The following is a 7,141-nucleotide window of genomic DNA, read 5'->3' as shown; positions in this document are numbered from 1 at the left end:
CAAGCGAGTCATAGGCAGAGTCATAGTGAATTGTCCCCTGAACCTTCACCTAGCCAATACCTGGTTCTGAAGATATCTGTATTCCCCCTGAACACCCACACTCCAGTGTCATTCCCTTCCCCACATCCTGCCTTTCTGTGTTTTTAACCCCTGTGTGAATTAATTACAATTAGAGAAAAAAAATGCAAAAAAAAGAAACCTGAAATTACATCTTTAAAAAAAAAACAAGTGAATATCATATTTGATGAAATAAACTACTAAAATGGAAAAAAAAATGAATGCTTCTCTTTGCAGAATCATATATATATATATATATATATATATATATGTATATGTATATGTATATATGTATATACATGTACATGTATATATATATGCATACGCATATATATGTCTGTGTATGTGTACTGTATGTCTATATATTTTCTAAATATGTTTTAAACAAACAAATAGATAAATTAATTAATTAATTAATTAATTAATTAAATTTGGTAGTATAAGTTACCCCTCCCTGGGGTTGAAGAGTTTGTCTTTGGTTAAGATTGGTGTAAGAATAAAACTGAGCCTTGGGATTACATGTCCTCATGTGCTGGGTTGCTTTGGCTTCCTGGGTTTCCTGGTTCAGCTCTTAAGCATTAATCAGTTGCTAATGTCAGGCTGATGAAATTACTGAGTGTTAGTGGACAATATTTAGAAATAGAAGAAATGAGAGAGAAAAGAAAAAGACAGAGAGAATGACAGAAGAGAGAAAGGAAAAAAGAAAAGAATGAAAGAAAGAAAAAAGGAAAGAGAAAGGAAGGGAAGGAGGGAGAGAGAGAGAGAGAGAGAGAGAGAGAGAGAGAGAGAGAGAGAGAAAGGAGGGAAAGGAAGTAGCTAGCTGAGGAGGGAAGGGAGCTGACATAAAAACACAAATTCTGGCAAACTATGTCCTAGAAGATTTTCTGAGGCCTTGGTGTAGTTTTTGTAGGCTACTTTGGTGGCTGTTGCTCCAATGAGCATACACCTCATCTGTAAGTCTCAAAGCAAGAAGAGGATTAGAAGCTCTGTACTCCCTGAAGGGTCTGCAGCCAGGGTTATCTGACATCTGCACACAGTAGTTCACCTGCACGTGTGTCATCTCATCTTTTCTTTCATCTTATTTCCATCAGGCTCCCTCTTCTAAAGAGTCCCTTGTCAACCACAGTGTGAGAAGTCAGCTAAGTCACTTCTCCTGATTAATGCTGAAGAGCTGGACCAGGAAACCCAGGAAGTCAAGGCAACCCAACCCAGGAGTACACGTCATCCCAAGGCTCATTTTTATTCTTACAGCTCTGTTGATAACAGGAACACATTTACAGTCAGCAAGGAAGTTTGACTTATAGACCAGCACATTCAGGGTTATGTAAAGTACAACAATACTACTTTTCTTCAGAAAAATAAATCAGAGATATGGGAACATCTTTTACCTCAACTACTTTCTAGAAATTGAGGAAGACCACAGGCATCCCTATGTTCCTTCCAACGCTTGTTTACATTCCAAATTGCCTTCTTGAGAAATATCAACGTCAGATGTTCCTATATCACAAATTCATTATATCCTCAGATAAGCTTATTTCAAGTCCCTGTATGTTCCCCTTTTTAATTATTTTTAAATATCTTTAAGAAGCAAGTCATTATGTATAACGGTAACAAGTCTGGTGATAGAAGGCTGGATACAGATCAGAGCAGGGAAGCAGCAAGGATCAAGGTCCAAGAATGGGGAGATCCAACCAAACCAGGGTGACTGAAGCTGCGATTGTGAGAAATGACAGTGTTGTATCATTGTTCTAGTCATGTTAATTTATTGGGAGTAGTCACAAAAATGAAAAGAGTATATATAGTTCAGAGAGTTGCCGGCATCCCAGATCCTTTCAATAAGTGGTAATCTTGTACTACTCGATTTTTACACTTCTAGCTCTTGATTTAATTCTCCCTAAATCTGTAAGATTAGTGGCCATACTAATTAGTGGCACAAGCCAGTTTTGTAATCTGCTGGAGGTCTACAACAAGGACAGGTACAGGCAAAAGAAAAGCAGCTGCCATAGCTATAGCAGGAACAGGCATAGATTTAAATGGTCATCACAGTCAGTGGGGAGGTCTCTACATTCTCATGTATATTGCAATCCGATGCCAGGCAATGTGAAAAGCATGTAACCAGGCACATATAACACAGAACATTGACTCTAAGAGAAAGAAAAGTATGGTGCCTACAGACAAGGAGTGGTTCTTGAAGCTCACAGGTAAAGCTTTTACCCTGTGCTAAGAATCAGTCAAGTACAACCTCAGGTTGGGAGTTTTCCTCATTGCAGGCAAAACATAAACAATGGCTATAAAGACAAAAGACACCAGAAGTCTGTAAATAATTTCCAGAAGTTATGCTTGTCGAACAGATGGTATTGTTTCCAGCAATGTTAACATATTTAATAAAGAGAGATTTCTAATTACATTCAATTTTTTCTTAGATAAATTTGGCAAAGAGGATACTCATTAATACAAAAGAAAGTTTTATTAAGCCCCTAGTAGTCAATTGAAGCCATAGATAATTATTTGAGAATCCTAATGAGCCCCAATTCAGGGAGAGACATATTGCTTTAATCTATAAGAGTATCTTTCTGTGCTTTTTTCATCTTCAACAATTATATAGTCCTTGGTCCCCAAATTCAGCTTGTATACTAAATACTCCTTAATCAATTTTCCCCCTTTCTTATTGATCTGATACTTTATGCTGTTCCATATTCTCAGGTTCGTTTTGCTGAGAAATTATTCATGCCCTATTTTCCCAATCAGCAATGCCAAATTTAGAGGTACATTAGCATAAACATGAGCATCACAATGCTATAGGTTGGCCTAACTTCGATGCAGCCTGTAAGGAGGTGGAAAATGCATAGCAGAGGTTTAAAGAGTATATATTCATGTCATTATTATAGGACACAAAGTCATAGGAGACTGATGATTTTGCTTCAAGGTTTGTACTGTATCCTGGCAGTTTCTTAATCTTTGCCCCCGTAGGGACGTCTTCTTACTGAGTATGTCAAGTTGTCTCTTTTTTTCAGATTGGTGATTATACTGGCTGATTTTGTGTGTCAACTTGACACAAGCTGGAGTTATCACAGAGAAAGAGGCTTCAGTTGAGGAAATGCCTCCATGAGACCCAGCTGTAAGGCATTTTTCTCAATTAGTGATCCAGGGAGAAGAGCCCATTATGGGTGGTGCCATCCCTGGGCTGGTAGTCTTGGGTTCTATAAGAAAGCAAGCTGAGCAAGCCAGGGGAAGCAAGCCAGCAAGAAATATCCCACCATGGTCTCTGCATCAGCTCTTGCTTCCTGACCTGCTTGGGTTCCAGTCCTGACTTCCATTGGTGATGAACAGCAACGTTGAAGTATAAACTGAATAAACCCTTTCCTCCCCAACTTGCTTCTTGGTCATTATGTTTGTGCAGGAATAGAAACCCTGACTAAGACAGTGATCATTATCTTCTTGAAGGATATTTCCAGTAGGTCCTGATGAAACTCCTATCATTGCATACCATGATTTTATATGCCACAATGGCATACAAAATTAAACACAGAATTAAATAGGGGTGGAAACACCCTTTAGCAAGCATATCTTCTTAGGACACAGCTCTTTATTGTATTGGCAGAAAGGTTTTTAAAACCTTTATGAATGGTCCAGCCTAGGATACCCATACATAACTTATTGTAGATTTGGTCTAATGCTTATATTATGTTAACTGAGTACCTAAAATTGCACAAGAATCCACATGTAAGATGTTGAGAATCCCTTTCCCCAGTTAATTCTGGTGGGTAAATAAAGTTGCTAACACCCAATGGTGGGGCAGGGAGACAGACCCTGAACTTTAGGATTCATGAACTAGGAGACCAAGGGAGGTAGAACCTCCATGCCGTAAAAGCAGAAAGACCAGGCCTGAGAAGTGTAGGACAGGGAGACTCCAACATGTAAGAGTTGGGGAACATTGTCCAGGAGGGTTGCAGACCTGGGTCCAGGTGGCCAGGATGGAATATAGGTTTTAGTAAGCAATAATTCAGGAATATAGGTTTTATATATAATTCAGGAATATCTGAGAGGAGAGCCAGTGGGAGGTTTGGACTGCCTCAACAATTGAGCTGTTTAAGGCATATTAAAATAAGAGGCTGAGTGTGTGTGTGTGTGTGTGTGTGTGTGTGTGTGTGTCTTTTATTTTGGAACCCAGAACATTAGCGCAAGTAGGGAAGAACATGTGCTGCTGCCACTGGAGTGATTTGAATAAAACTGATGTGATTAGTGAAATGGGGAGAAACTCCCACAGTGGATGAAGTTTGGAAGACTTTTGGAAAAAAACAAGAAGTTTGACACCATGTGATTTGGTCTGGCTTATCGTGGTGACTGGGTATGACTATAAAGTTTATTTGCAGTTATAAGAAAGAGGTCCTGGTCTTGGTCCCCTCTGGTCTGTGTCCTCCAAACCTCAGAGCTAGGAGATCTTTCAGCTTCTGGATCATGATCTAATTCCTGAGGGAAAAAAAGCTACTGCAGGGACCGTGATCTAACTGAACTCTATGTTAGGCAAGTGCTCTCCTGAGCTACACCACAAGCCCCATATAGGTATTTGAAGGATCTTCTTTACCTCTTCTTTTACCTCTAATGCTTCTTTGTCCTGTAGCTCTATCCTCTTTCCAGGTATACGTTCTTCAAAAACTTATACCATCTCTTGCACAGCTGTGGCTATTGGTCAAAACCCCTCCACACATGCCCCCTGTTGCTATTGTTCTCTGGATAGCTGCAGTGCTTCTTCTCTCTTGTTAGTTCTTGTTTGGCTTAAGACAATAATACACCAAACATCTGTTCTCAGGTCCTCCTAGCTACCTCCCTGGACATTGGAGTCTGGCCATACAGTATGTCATGCAGTATTCCCTATGAAGTCTTGTATGCTGTCTTTTGTTACTTTGTCAGGCAATGATCATGCACTGTCCTACCTGCCTTATGTTGCTTAATCCTGTTGCTGTCCTTGTGCCCTCCAATCATTTACAGTTAATATGGCAATTTACTGTTACTTTTAGTCTTAGCTGCCATAACTCTTTCATTGACATCTCTAATTTTGGCCCCCCATTTTTCCTTAAATTTTTATTGATTTTTTGTGAATTTCATATCATACACCCCAGTTCCACTCATCTCACTTTCCTTTTGTACCTGCCCTCCAAACTTGCCATTTCCTCTCCCATAAGGAAAAAGAAAAAAAAAACTCATTGTGGAAGCTGTAGTGTTGTGTATGACAGTGTGTTCCACATTATACCCTTTTGTCCACACTTCTTTGCTTGAAAATGTTCATTGCAATGAGTCGTTAGTCTGGTTTGAGGCCTCTGGTTTCTCCTAGACTATCAATACTGGATTGTCACTGGGACTCCTCTTGGATATCCTGTTGTTGCCCTGTGTCATGGAGATACTGAAGCTTTGGATCTATAGGACCAGCCCCTTCACATGTTCCAGTAGTTCATAGATATTGATGTGGGCTATCTCAAAGCCCTGCGTCCGGTCCTGGGTGCTAGCTGAGCTTGTCACTCAACAGCTCTCCCAAACCCATACTACTAGAATGAGATCTCCAGCACTGTCCCAGATAGCTCACACAATGACACAGCCAGCAACGGTCAGAGACAGTTCTGCTCTCATGCCCTTGGCTGGCTTACCAGCACCCATGCCATCATGGCTAGCTCTATCTACCTGATGCCCAGGTAAGACGCAGGCCTGTTTTCCCTCTACAGCCAATGAGGCCTGCAGCCACTGAGGGGCAAGACCAGCTCTCCTCCTATGATCTCTGGGCCAGCTCTTCAGCCAGCCATAGGTGGCAAGGGATGAAGTGGGTGTTACTTCTCCCTCACCTATGCAATCACAAGACAGACAAATGGTGGGGCCAGCTCTCCCTTGCTCATGGATTTTAACCCTAAGTCCTGTGTTATGCAACATATGGCTTAGAAATTCCCTACATTAACATATACACATTTCTTTGCCTAATCATCATTAACTATCTTTTATGGTATTACACTTGACTCTATAATTACATCCACACAATCATCAGCTGCCTCCACCTCAGCCAAAATAGTGAAGTCTTTGGCCTTCACACCCTCTGTGCTTCTTCTCAGCAAATTTTTGAGAAGTCATATAATGCTTCCTGAAATGCTTTCATCTCATTGAAAAATTCTCACTCATTATTAAAAAACCAGCAATAGTGATTTTGATATCCATTCTCCCAGAATTTTTTGTATTATCCACCCCCTGGGAAACATTTCTAAGAAACTAGTCCATTGGTTTCCAAATAAATATCTGTTTATGAAACAGAGTTAAGCTGATATGTAACCGCAGATTATTAAAAGAACAGCATTTGAGGGTTGGTAAGAGTTTTATCTCCGAAATCCACATGATGGAAGGAGAAAACTGGTTTCCATAGTTATCCCAGGACCTCCACATGCATGCTAAGGCATGTATGAGATTCCCTTACCCTCTTCTCCACATTCATATCTATGCCCTCTAAGTAAATAAATGTAAAGACACAACACTCTGAAGTTGCTTGAAGTATAGTTCAATGATAGAGTACTAGCCTAGAATATTCTGTGCTAGGAATTCAGTTTTCAGAATGACAAACAAAAGAAGCATGTGTCTACTATGGTACAAGGGTTCTCTTATTTTATAAACAGCTTTATCTTGATTCTTTGTGAGTTTCATATCCTGATCCCTAGTCCTGCTCATTGCCGTGTCCCCTCATATCTTCCCATAGCTCTTGCAACCTTCCCCACCAAAATAACACACACACACCCCATAGAAAAACATCTCATTATGGAAGCTGTAGTATGCCACAGTGTGTCCCACATCATATACTTCTCTCCACACATCTTCATTTGCAAATGTTCATTGCAATGAGTCATTGGCCTTGATGGTGATTGATGTCTCTGGCTTCTGTGATACCATCAATATTGGAACCTCATCCAGACTCCTGGTTATCCTGTGGTTGCCTCCTGTCATGGAGATCCTGCAGTTTTGGATTAGTAAGACTGGTCCTTTCAATGCATCCCAACCATTCACAGATGATATAAATTTTAGAGTGGGCCAATTCTGAGCCCTGGATCTGGGCCTA

This window comes from Grammomys surdaster, unplaced genomic scaffold (assembly GCF_004785775.1).
Source record: "Grammomys surdaster isolate TR1022 unplaced genomic scaffold, NIH_TR_1.0 125311, whole genome shotgun sequence".
Classification (NCBI taxonomy): domain Eukaryota; kingdom Metazoa; phylum Chordata; class Mammalia; order Rodentia; family Muridae; genus Grammomys; species Grammomys surdaster.
Note: the sequence above shows the minus strand (reverse complement) of the source record.